This window comes from Narcine bancroftii, chromosome 3 (assembly GCF_036971445.1).
Source record: "Narcine bancroftii isolate sNarBan1 chromosome 3, sNarBan1.hap1, whole genome shotgun sequence".
NCBI classification, from domain to species: domain Eukaryota; kingdom Metazoa; phylum Chordata; class Chondrichthyes; order Torpediniformes; family Narcinidae; genus Narcine; species Narcine bancroftii.
Window position 1 is genome coordinate 199247261 of NC_091471.1, and position 13297 is coordinate 199260557.

The 13297-nt window shown below is 41.2% G+C and overlaps 1 protein-coding gene across 6 annotated transcripts in view; it reads right to left on the reverse strand.

Moving 5' to 3' along the window:
- The window catches only part of fstl5 (follistatin-like 5), an 810780-nt gene that overhangs the window by 404853 nt on the left and 392630 nt on the right, over window positions 1-13297 (reverse strand). The window lies entirely within an intron of this gene.

Here is a 13297-nt window from a genome sequence, read left to right on the forward strand (position 1 = left end):
CAAAGTTGTACAAACAAATACTGATCTCAAAACACAGGACAAATGCATTTTCATGTTAATTTCCACTCAGCCGACTTTAAACAAGCAGCTCAGTGCTAAAACTGTCAACAATAGTATTGGCCAGTGGCATCTACCCAACAGTCATTTTCTCGAGCTCCTTTTGGTTTTCACGCGGTTCACTTAACAGAAACCAAGACCTCACCATAACCTTAATCTAAACATGGACCAAATGCAGACATGATGAGGGAATGGCTGATCTTAACATCAAGGTAGCATTAAAATAAATGTGGTCTCAGCTAAAGTCATTGGGCATCAAGAGGAAAACATTTCCATGATTGAAGTGATACCTCACACAATAGAAAGTAGTTGTGGTCGTTGGGAGATTTCAGGTCAGAATGTCACTGCAGGAGATCCTCAGGGTAATGTCCTCACTCTAACCACCTTCATCGATTACTTATCTTTCATTATAATGGGGAAGGAGTGAATGTCACTGATGGCTCCATAATGTTCAATTTCATTCACCTATTCCTCATCAATGAAGAGGCCCATAGGTGCATGCAAATTGACCTAGACAACAATCTGACAAAGATTGATAAGTAGCAGGAACATCTATGCTAGGACGCCCTAATCAGAGTGACCCACAGTCGCCAGGAGGGGGTGATACCACTGGAGCCATCAGTCTACTGATGTCTCTATGTCTGTCGTTAATTCACTAAGTAAGCTCAAAGTGGGAGTTAGATTCCTCAGCTACATGTGCAGCCCAAACATTTTGGGCACAGTTACAACAATTTGCACCACCAAAGTGTTAGACACTGACCAGCTCCATCAAGCAAGAGTCTAACCACCTGTTTTTCACAATCTACCTGTTACCATTGCTGACACTCATCATTAACACCCGAAAGGTTACCATTAATTAGAAACTGATCGATGCATGTTACAAAAATACAGGTGTACGTGCAGTGTTATTATCCTCCAGAGAATCCATTTACAAAGCAGAAGTAGCAAAATTTTGAAACACCCACTTGCTTGGATGAATGAGCCTCTTCAATAACACTCAAGTTTGACAACAACCAGAACAAAAACAACCTGCTTGATTGAGACTTCAACCACTATCCTAAACATTCCTCCCATCAGCAGAGACTCTTGTGTACGTCATCTGTTAAATTTATTAGTTACTTTCCTGCCATTCGAACATCTCTCCATGAACCTGTGACCTCTGATACCAAGGACAAGAGCAAAAGGCATATGACAAAACTAGTGAATATAGGTTTCCCTCTGAGTTTCCCATAATCCTGAATTATATTATCTGAGGTCAGCCATCCTCAAGGGGGTCCCTACAGCCCCATCTGAATACCACAGCATATTTAAGTAAGCCTTGTTTTCTTTTCATCTCGGCATGGTTGGTAATGATCAGGACTGGACCAGGGTTCAATTCCTATGCTGTCTCCAAGGAATTTGCATGGTCTCCCTGTGTCTGCGTGGGTTTTCTCTGAGGGCTCCGGTTTCCTCCCACCATTCAAAACATACTGAGGATGTAGGTTAATGGGACATAAATTGGGGGCCATGGGCTTGTGGGCCATAAAAAAAATAACATGATTTTTAAATTTTTTTTTTACATAGTTGGTAGGAGAGAAGTACAAAAGATACAAAAACCTTACTGCTTCACAGGAGAGGTGGACCGTAAACTTTGAGTAGAGTCCTGGGGGAGGGGGGGAGGGGAATAGCAGAAAAAAAGGTTGAGAATGGCTGGCCTAGATTACATTGAACCTAAAATTTTATTTCTACTCCTTCATTGTCAAATTACCCTGCATCAATTAATTCAGCATAGTGAATGAAGGGAGCAGCAAAAGAGCTATTTTAGGTTTTTGATTAAACTCCATTGCTTAGGGTTGCATAATATAATTTTCAACCTAATATTTGCAATAGGATCTTTGACTTGAAACATTAACTTTGCTTCCCTTTCTGTAGAACTGGTAAGTATATCCAGCATTTTCATTTTTTTATTTCATAGTTTTGATTTTCTTCCAACCAATGTTTTTTTTAATTGAAGGATTAATATTGTCTCATTCAACTTTCATGCTCTTTATGAAGACAGAGCTTTAACAGCCTTTGTGCCTATTTGAGTGAGCAGACAATTACTATCTGAAATATGACACCTCTGATAATGGATCAAACTTGTTATATTGTCCTACAACATCATCTGAGATTTTAATGCATTACTCTCCAGTAGGAATCCACAGTCAATACGAGAGGAATAAAGAAAATAGAGAGTAATTGCAAGTAGACTTTCTTCACTAAGGTTAGGTGAGATACAAACCCGAGGACATGGGTTAAGGGTGAAAGGGGAGAAGTTTAGTGGGGGGAACATTTTCACACAGAGACTGGTGACAGAATGGAAGGAGCTGCCAGCTGAAGTGGTTAATGCAGGCTTGATTTTATACAAAGAAAAATTTGGACAAGTACATGGATGGGAGTGATATGGAATGTGTGCAGGTCAGTGGGACTAGGCATAATAATAGTTCAGCACAGTTTAGAAGGGCCAAAGGGCCTGTTTAGTGTGTTGTAATATTCTATGGTTCTATGGATGGCCATGAAGCCAGAATAGGCACAATTCTTTACAAGTATTCCCCGACTTGCAACCTATGCGACTTAAGTCCATTTGCCAATACAACTGAATTTAAAAAAAAGATGAAATATAAAATTTACATTGTTTATGCTATATTTGACAAATTATAACAGGCATACAGGTGATGGAAGAGCCAAAATGTGCATAATTACCTTATTAGTCAATGTCCCGGGGTCTGTAGGCTGGGCATGGCCATCTTGATTCTTGTGCACGTGTGCGAGTCTTTGGATGGCACATTCGCAGTGGGTTCGCATATTGGAGTTCGGTTGGTGCTGATGTAAAGGTTAAGGGCGCAAATTCAATATCTTTAGGGCACTTAATCCAGGTACATGCACCAAACAAACTCCAATACACAGGCCCATCGTGCACGCGCCTACCAAAGACTTGCACATGTGCGCAGGAATCAAGATGGCTGCATTCAACCTATGGACCCCGGGATGTCGACTAACAGGTATGCAATTCTGACATATGTCCATTGTGAGATACAACCAGTCATCCACAATGGAACATGAATGCATGTTGGGAAGAACCTGTATATTAATATTTGTTAAAATAGAATATAACATTTAATTGATTGAATTGAATTGTTTATTGTCACTGTAATGGGATCTTTGAAAAATTGTTCTGCGTGCTATGCAAATGAAGCCAACCCACAATGAAGTACAAGAGGCAGTGCAAAATAAAACAAATGTGCGGAGTATGGTGTTCGAGAGAGAAAGAGAGAAAAACACTTATAACAGTGCAAAGGCAGTACCATTTTATGATTCAGATGCCCATTCAAGAATCTCATAAAAGCAGAAAAGAAATGGTTCTTGAATCTGGTGCTGGGTATTTTAAAACTTCTACCTGATGTGAAGTGGAAGATAAAGGGTGGGATGAGTCTTGTAATATGTTTTCTGCTTTCCCAAGGCAACAAGACAGGTAGATGGAAGGCAGTGCAATGGTATTTTTCCAAGGATTTCTGGTTTTCCACTTTGTTCCAATCATGGGATACAAATATAAATTGATGAGCAAAAGAGTATCAGAGAGAGAATCATTATATTTTGGAATTCATTGTCTAAAGGGGAGGTGCTACCAGCATTGATCAGAGTTAACCAAAGGGAAATAATTAGGCACACATCATTGGCATGACCACTGGGAAAGAACAGGATATAGAATAGAAGATAGCAGAATAGAAATAGCAGGCTGTATAACAATGAACAGGTTAGGACAAATAGGACTTAAGTTACAATATTTCTTCAACCTATTTTCTCTGAAGGACATCACCTCTGACAATGGAGTAGACCCAGAGTTCTTTTGATGTCAGTGTCTGTTTTTTTTTGTGGGGTGAGATGGGGGAGGAGGTGGGTTTCTGGCTCAAGAAGTAAGCATGCGAGCAACCAAGTCACAGCCATATTCTTTTGATTATTATGACTTATGAAAGTAATTCAGAAGTATTAGATGGTACTGAGAGCACCATGGAGGAGAAAAATAATTCCTGCCTAAAACTGAGTTGAAGCAGTTGACAAAGATGGAGTTGAGTCGTTCATGAAATATATTTGAAGCATCAAACGTACAAGACTTTGCATCTTACTGATTATGAGACTGTGTGTAAACACCCCACTTCCAAGTTGCTTCCAAAAGAAGTCAGACCACTGGAAAGCTGGATGAGTTTGATTCCCTTGGAGATGCAGGTCAAGTACAGGTTTTCAGAAGGGACTATGGCCTTATGGTTGAGAATTCTTTCGGAATACTGGTTTGCTAACTCACCAATATGTATGCCCATTCATGTACAGCTGAAAATTTCTAATGAGAAGACAACTAGCGATCAATCTTAATTATGATGCTGTATGGCTAGAGCCAGCAGGTATACTTATGTCTACTTAAAATTGACCCAAGAGTCCTTGGACAGTGGTTGGAGAACTGAGGATCTACCCTCATCACTGTACACGTATTTGCAAGTTCTTCACATCGGTAATGATTCAAGTTCAAAGCTATTGGAAATTGTACAGCGATTTTGTTTTTTTACTGCGTGCAATCCAGCTCGTCAATGCAACACAGCTCAGCACTAAAAACAGACTGCAGAGTTACAGAGAGATGTCAGTTAGAATAGAGCAAAGTCAACATTATTTTCAAGTGTAAGGTACATTCAAGAGAGTGGCCACAGCAGGACTGGAACTGTACTAACATTTGATGATGTGTGATCTCATATCTAACCATTTACAGAGCGGAAACAGGCCATGTCGGCCTTTCAAGTCCGCACCGGTTCACTAGAAAAACTCCACTAACTTAATCCTCTCGCTCTCCACCAATATGTGAATCTTCTTCCCAACTGGAAGAGGGTGGAGAAATTGTGGCCACGATGGGAGTGAATAGATAGTCAAAGATTTAAATGACAGTTGAATTAATTTTCTGCACATCAAGCTTTACTGTCAGGCTCATTTTAGTTATCTACTTGCAAGCTAGTGTCTGTGTCCAATTATGTAAGTGGATAATTTATTTTTTTAGTGTGCACAAAGTCTTCACTTTGGAATGCTTAATTGTTTTTGTTTTTATATTAAATTGTAAAGCTAAAACCTCACTGTAACACAATAACTCACTTTTAGGAGTTCAAATCTTCATTCCTACAAATAGTATTGCCTGTGAACTGACAATCATTTAACACAGAAGTAATAACAGTTAAAATATCTACTCTCAGTTCTTAAACCACCCTATGCGGTGTAATGTCTGATTATTGTAAGATTTTCTAAATAACTATGTTGTTAACTCAAGGGAAATTGAAAATTTATTGCACTTGAGGGGGAACCTTGAGTTCTCACTATGTTCCAGTTCTGCACTTGGTGCTCCCCATATACATATTCAAAGCTAAGGAAGGATAAAAATGCTCTTCAGTTGATTCTTATTTAATTAATTTCAAACTGAAGGAAAATGATAACTCAGAAGGAAAATCATAACATGAAGCCTGTTATGTAAATTATAGGGCTGGAAATTCAGTTGTGATGTTACTTAATGCAGTGGAACACAAGTAAATATGATTCTATGACTTTTCCTGGTGTGAAGCATGAAAAATGACGGTGCCTTGCAGCAGAAACTATTTGCTTGCAGCTCCGATGGGAGTCATCAGATATTCTCATTTAGAACTACTGCAGCTAAAATCTACAGCCACAGACACCAACATACCAGAAAGTAATGTTGTATTAAGAATGTGGAAAAATCTAATGATCAACGGAAACAGCAAACTGCAGCGGTCCGTGGGCAGGTCAGGCAGCCGCCACATGATCCCTTTAAGAAAGATCTGACCAAGCAGATGCAGAGGGGGTCTACAAGTTAAACACTGGGTCTGAGGCCACCACTCCTAACCAGCTTCTGGGGTAAGGTATAGTCTTTAGAAAATAAACGTGACAAACTCCAAGAAAGATTACAGCAGCAGAGGGACATCAGGGATTGCTGTGTGATGTGTTTCACTGAGTCATGGCTGAATGAAAGCATACTTGACACACCACTGCAGCCTGAGGGCTTCTCCTTTTACCATTCAGACTGGAAACTGGTATCAGGAAAAAGCAGAGGCAGAAGCCTTTCCTTCCTCATCAAATCATTGCGGTTCACAACTGTAACAATTATGTCCCAGTCTTGCTCCCCTGACATAGAACATCTGGAGATCAAGCATCTTCCATTCAATCTGTTGAAGGGGTTTTCTGCCAACATCCTGGTTGCTGTTTACATTCTTCATCAGGCTAACATCAAGCTGGCAAGAGTGGCTAAGCACTGGAATCTTCTTCTTTGGCTTGGCTTCGCGGACGAAGATTGATGGAGGGGTAATATCCACGTCAGCTGCAGGCTCATTTGTGGCTGACAAGTCCGATGCAGGACAGGCAGACACGGTTGCAGCGGTTGCAGGGGAAAATTGGTTGGTTGGGGTTGGGTGTTGGGTTTTTCCTCCTTTGTCTTTTGTCAGTGAGGTGGGCTCTGCTGTCTTCTTCAAAGGAAGTTGCTGCCCGCCGAACAGTGAGGCGCCAAGATGCACGGTTTAAGGTGATATCAGCCCACTGGCGGTGGTCAATGTGGCAGGCACCAAGAGATTTCATTAGGCAGTCCTTGTACCTCTTCTTTGGTGCACCTCTGTCACGGTGGCCAGTGGAGAGCTCACCATATAACACGATCTTGGGAAGGCGATGGACCTCCATTCTGGAGACGTGACCTGCCCAGCGCAGTTGGATCTTCAGCAGCGTGGACTCGATGCCGTCGGCCTCTGCCATCTCGAGTACTTCGATGTTAGGGATAAAGTCGCTCCAATGAATGTTGAGGATGGAGTGGAGACAACGCTGGTGGAAGCATTCTAGGAGCCGTAGGTGATGCCGGTAGAGGATCCATGATTCTGAGCCGAACAGGAGTGTGGGTATGACAACGGCTCTGTATACGCTAATCTTTGTGAGGTTTTTCAGTTGGTTGTTTTTCCAGACTCTTTTGTGTAGTCTTCCAAAGGCGCTATTTGCCTTGGCGAGTCTGTTGTCTATCTCGTTGTCAATCCTTGCATCCGATGAAATGGTGCAGCCGAGATAGGTAAACTAGTTGACCGTTTTGAGTTTTGTGTGCCCGATGGAGATGTGGGGGGGCTGGTAGTCATGGTGGGGAGCTGGCTGATGGAGGACCTCAGTTTTCTTCAGGCTGACTTCCAGGCCAAACATTTTGGCAGTTTCCGCAAAACAGGAGAACAAAACAAAGGACTCTACATCACCTTTGTTGACCTCACCAAAGCCTTCAACACCATGAGCAGGAAAGGGCTTTGGCAAATACTAGAGTGCCTCGGATGCCCCCCAAATTTCCTCAACATGGTTATCCAACTGCACGAAAACCAACAAGGTCGGGTCAGATGCAGCAATGAGCTCTCTGAACCCTTCTCCATTAACAATGGCGTGAAGCAAGGCTGCGTTCTCGCACCAACCCACTTTTCAATCTTCTTCAGCTTGATGCTGAAACAAGCCATGAAAGACCGCAACAAAGAAGACGCTGTTTACATCCGGTACCGCACGGATGGCAGTCTCTTCAATCTGAGGCGCCTGCAAGCTCACACCAAGATACAAGAGCAACTTGTCCGTGAACTACTCTTTGCAGACGATGCCGCTTTAGTTGCCCATTCAGAGCCAGCTCTTCAACGCTTGACTGGAATCACCAGCCATGGGAGAGTACACCCTGATGCCTTCCCCATCATTGTTGGGGACTTCAACCAGACCAGCTTGAAGGAGTCTCTAACAAACTACTATCAACATATCACTTGGACAACCAGTGGAGCCAATAGTTGTCAGCTGTTACATCAACATCCCATGCTTGCACTTTGGCAAGTCTAATCACCTGGCTGTACTTCTCCTGCCAGGATACACATATAGACTCAGGACTACAGCACCAGTGGTGAAGACGGTGAAAGTATGGTCAAGGTAGGTAAAAGACTGGCTGCTTTGAATTGGTGCACTGGTTACGATTCAAGTAGTCAGCAGATTTTAATGAGTATGCCACGAATGTCACCAGCATTATCAGGACCTGTGTGCCCGCATGTACCCCCAACCAAAAGCCATGGATAAACTAAAAGATTTGTAGCTAAATTTATGGTATTTGAAACCAGTGATCCAAATCTCAATAGGAAGACAAGATACAAATGCTGAAGGCTCTCTTAACAGCAAAGAAGCAATTCTGAGTGAAGTTTGGATAATAGCAGAGCTTGCAGATGATTACATTCTACAAGGTGAAGTTTAACATCATATATGGCTGGGATGCTTCATTCCAAGATAAGTTGAACACCTTTTCTGCTCAGTTTGAAAAAGAGAATTCAACTGTACCAGTGAAAATCCTGGCAGAAGCTGGTGATTCTGTGATATCTGTTTCAGATGCCAACGTCAGAACACCTTTCAAGAGAGAAAACCCTCGCAAGGTGTCAAGCCCTGACGATGTATCTGGCAAGGTGCTAAAAATCTGTGCCAACCTGCTAGCTGGAATGTTCACAAACATTTTCAATCTCTCATTGCTTTCATCGGATGTTACCACCTGTTTCAAAAGCGTATTAATCACACTAATGAACAAGCAGAGCAGTGTGAACTGCCTCCATTATTATCACCTAGTAGCAGACATGTCCTCTGTCATGATATAATCTGAAGGGTTCATCATGCCAGAATTAACTCACAACTAAGAAAAAACCTGGACCACAATCATTCCGTAGAAGATGCTATCTCACTAGCTCTCCACTTAACCCTGGATCACTTGGCCAACAGGAATATCTACATCAAGCTGTTTTACATTAATGATGGCTCTGCTTTCAACACAATCATCCCCTTTGTACTGGTCAGCAAGCTTCAAAATTTTATCTGCCTCTGCAACTGAATCATTGATTTCCTGATTGGAAGGCCACAGTCAGTGTAGCTCATTGGCAATCAACACAGGCACACATCATGGACGCATGCTTAGCCCAGTTCTCTATCCTCTCTACACCCATGATTGTGCGGCTAAGCACAATTCAAATGCCCTCTCAAAATTTGCCGATTGCCTCACACTTGTTGGCAGAATCACAGAGGGCAATGACAAAGTATACAGGAGTGAGATACATCGCCTAGTTGAGTGGTGTCACAACTGAAGCCTTGCATGAATGTCATGAAAACTAAAGAATTAATTGTGGACTTCAGGAAGGAGAAGCCAGGAGAACACAAACCGGTCTTCATAGAGGGGTAAGCAGTAGAGAGGGTAAGAAACTTCAAATTCTTGAATGTCAACATCTCTGAAGACCTATCCAGGGGGCTTTATGCGGATACAATTAAGAAAAAGGCACACCAGAGGCTATATTTCGATAGGTTTTTGAGGAGATTTAGCAAGTCACCAAATATTCCTGAAAATTTCTACAGGTATACTGTGCAGAGCATTCGGACTGCTTGCATCACACTCTGGTATGGCGCTGCCAATGCACAGGACAGGAACAGGCTTCAGAGGGTTGTGAACTCAGCCAGCACCAATATAGGCATTGTTCTCCACTCCATTAAGGACATCTTTAAGAGGTGGTGCCTCAAGAAAGCAGCTTCTATCATGAAGGACCCTCTCACCCAGGCCATGCCCTAGTCACACTGTTCCCATCAAGGTGGTGGTACAGGATCCTGAAGACATACACTGAAGAATGCAAAAATAACTTCCCCTCCACCATCAGATTTCTAAATAGACAATGAAGCTATAGACATTTTTTTTGCACATCTTGTGTTTATGTAATTGTAATTTTGCAGTATTTTCACCACATTTCCGCTGCTGCATAACAACAAATTTCATGGCACGCCCATTCCTGATTCTAGTGACAGCCATTTTCAGTTCAGTGTATGTCATCACTGAAATTCAAGTGGGCACTTCCCAACATAAATCATATTGTTCCCCTTGAACTATGCTGCACCAACTCATGCCCAAAACAGGTTAAGTCCATATTCCTCTCAACTTCAAGGCTATACTTTCTTCACTGGACTGGTTTTGGGTATTTTTCCTGCTCTTTTAATGGAGTATTTCAAAAAATAAGGTGCCAAGGATTTTCTTTTTCAACCACTGACGCCTCCTTTGGTTCTAGTTTGTGATATGGCATTAACACTTTTAGGAACTATCAAATAAAACACAAAACTGTATAATTGGGCAGATGTTCAAATATTTGGAGGAGGAGTTGCCTTTAAAATGTCTGACAAAAGATTAGGAGGGGGATTTACCAAAGCTTTGTGCATAATGGTGGAGTGATTATATTTGTTGTTATTCAAACAAACCCAGTCAGTCTACTGGCTGGAGAACAGGAAAAGGCAACAGTTGTAAACATAGACACAAACAAAGGTAAGAGCAGAAGAAGACCATTTGGTCTGTGGGTCAGAACCTCAATTCAAGATGGCTGATTATGCACTTCAGCCGCCCACAACTGCATTTGTCTCATAACCTATGAACTCATTAGCATGAACAACCTTCTTTTATATATTGAACGACTTTGGCTTCCACTGCCAGGAATTTCACATATCACCCTCCTGCTAATCTCAGTTCCAAATGGCATGTCCCATATGGTGAGATTGTGATCCCCTGGCACCACAGAAGCTCCTCCTCCTGATTTCAGATCCAAATTTCTTGTCCCCATATCCTGAGGTTGTGACCCTTGATTCTGGACTTTCCACCCATCAGAAACATCCTCGATGGGTTTATTCTCTCTATTTCTGTTCAAATTGTATTGATTTCTACAAGATCTCTCATGCTTCCAGCTTCAGTGAACACATGCCTAATCAAGAGAAATGCTGCTCACCCCATGAACCAGACAGGTAAACCTCTCTTACATTTCCTCTTTGCCAAGGACCTCCAACGCCAGGTACACAGAACAAAGCTGCATACATAACCAAATTCCTGTCAATGCAACATTGTCCCACACCCATAGTCAGAACTTGTTTAACGGAGCTATTTATTATGTTAATGAAGGCTTATGATTGCACCAATAGAATGATTTCTGCATCAGACAGGGGTGAAGTATGTCAATACTCTTCAGAGTGTTGACCAGGGAATTAAATTATGTTATTTTAAAACCCATCAGTCGCTGGGACTTTCAGACGAAGAAAGTTTCAAGAATGAATTTCCATGAGCTGGTCCAAGCCCAGGGATAGTACCCCACTCAAGAAAATTCACTAACCAACCTCTCCACCCTAAAGTCTTCCCAGCAACCTAACAACCCCACACCAATCCACCCATTTACCAATCTAAATACTGACCCTCAATCAACCTCAAGGCACTGTGTTCAACCTTCCTCTCACTGATTAATGGCTGATTCCCACTATCAGTTCCCTTGCCACCTTGAGAATTTGGTGATTAGTCAGGCCACAAAAATCACAACCAGCTATTTCTACCTCCATAACCAATAGGCAATATTCTTTAATATCATTGCAGCTGAAAAGTTAGTCTTCTCTTTTGTAGTCCATTGAAAGAAAATGATGTGATGGGAAGGGAAGTTAAATAAAGTAGCTGGGTACTGGGAGTTAAATCTCGGAGGATCATGATCGAAGAATGTTTACATGTTATATTAATTTATCTATCAAAACAACTCTAGAGCAAAATTACCCCATGATCAAGTTGAGAAAAGGAAAACAAACCAACCCCTGCCACCCCCAACTCTTCATTCTATTCCACCTTCTGCTCTTCAAACTCCAAGGCAAGAAAATCCAAAGTTTTCTCAAATGGTCAAGGCAACAATCATTCCCCCTTTTTCTGATAAGTTTAATTGTTTACACTTTACACCCAATAACATCAAAAGTACTTTGATCAGAGATCTATACGCAAACATTTTCCAAAGATAAATGCTGCTGAATTTGAATTTCAAAGTGGGACATGAAAATTGAATTTGTTTTGTCATGAGAAAATTTGCAACTATGCAGAAAAAGCATGGGAACTTGACAAAGTTTCTGCTCTGTAAATTTTGAACAAGCTACTTCAACAGTTTTCTGAAAATCCAGGTAATTTTGACAATGTGCAAATGACATAAAATGGCAAAAGCGAATTGTAAGATGATTTGACAGCCCTCTAGATCCTTAAACGTCAATGAGATAAATTAAAACAGTAAGTGTTGGAAAGTCTCAGCAGATCAGACAACATACATGTAAAGTCAAACAGAGTCAACTTCTCAGGTTGAAGACTCTCAGCTGCACAGTGAAAATATATATTGGGAGAAATTTAAAATCAGATGATTATTTACATGTCATTGTCAAAATTGTACTCATTAGACAAGGTCAGCTTTTCCAAATTTCAAATTGGAATGTAGAATTTCCAGGTTGCATCTGTTAAATTTTCTCTTTATTACGAGCGTATGTAGTAAGTTTGTGGTCCTAGTGCAGAGCTTCATCTGTGAGAAGGTTGTTGAGAATTCAAGCATGGAGTCCAAGGGTCTTGCATGTAGTCATTTCAGCTCCCAGGAATGCAACTTACAAACGTGACCTTGGGGCCTTCCAACTGTGAAATTAGTGTCAATTATGGTATTCAGAATGTAAAGTCCTTTGAACATAGAATATCACCTTGTGAATAAATTGTATGATTAAAGTGAGAACATAACTTTTCACAAGTGACGAACTGTCAAAATGTCAAACCGCTCCAAGGTGACTACTTTTGACTTGACTGAGATCCATTTTTTGAAAGGGTAAGTGTGGAAAAAAAATACCTTGCATTGATTTTAAGCAGCAAGGTCTGCAGCCATTAAATGTAGTGCAAAAGTGCTGGTACCTTGACTGTGGGCTCAGGTCCAAAACATTGGCTACCTTTTACGTCTGATTAAAGCTGCATGGCCTGCTAATTTTCTCCACTTTTGGATGTACTTGCATTTGTTTGGCACCTTTAATTGAGTGATTTTTTTTTTCCCATGATTTGATGAATTTGATACAAGTTACTACATAGAACTATACTGAAATTAAGCTCGAAAGGCAGTGAAGGTTAAGAAAGGAATTGCAGAGATTAAGGCCATGCATCTGAATGCAGAATAGAGTTGTAGAGAAGTATTGGGAATCTGCAAAGTGTGTAATTAAAGAAATTATAACATAAAGGTTATAGAGGTGACAAAAGGGAGGAAACATGGTCATGGATGTAAAGATGGCCATCAGATTTTTGGAAGGTTTTAATTAATTTATAGCAAGTCCAGCATTTATTACTCATCTGTAATTGCCCTTGGGAAAGTTT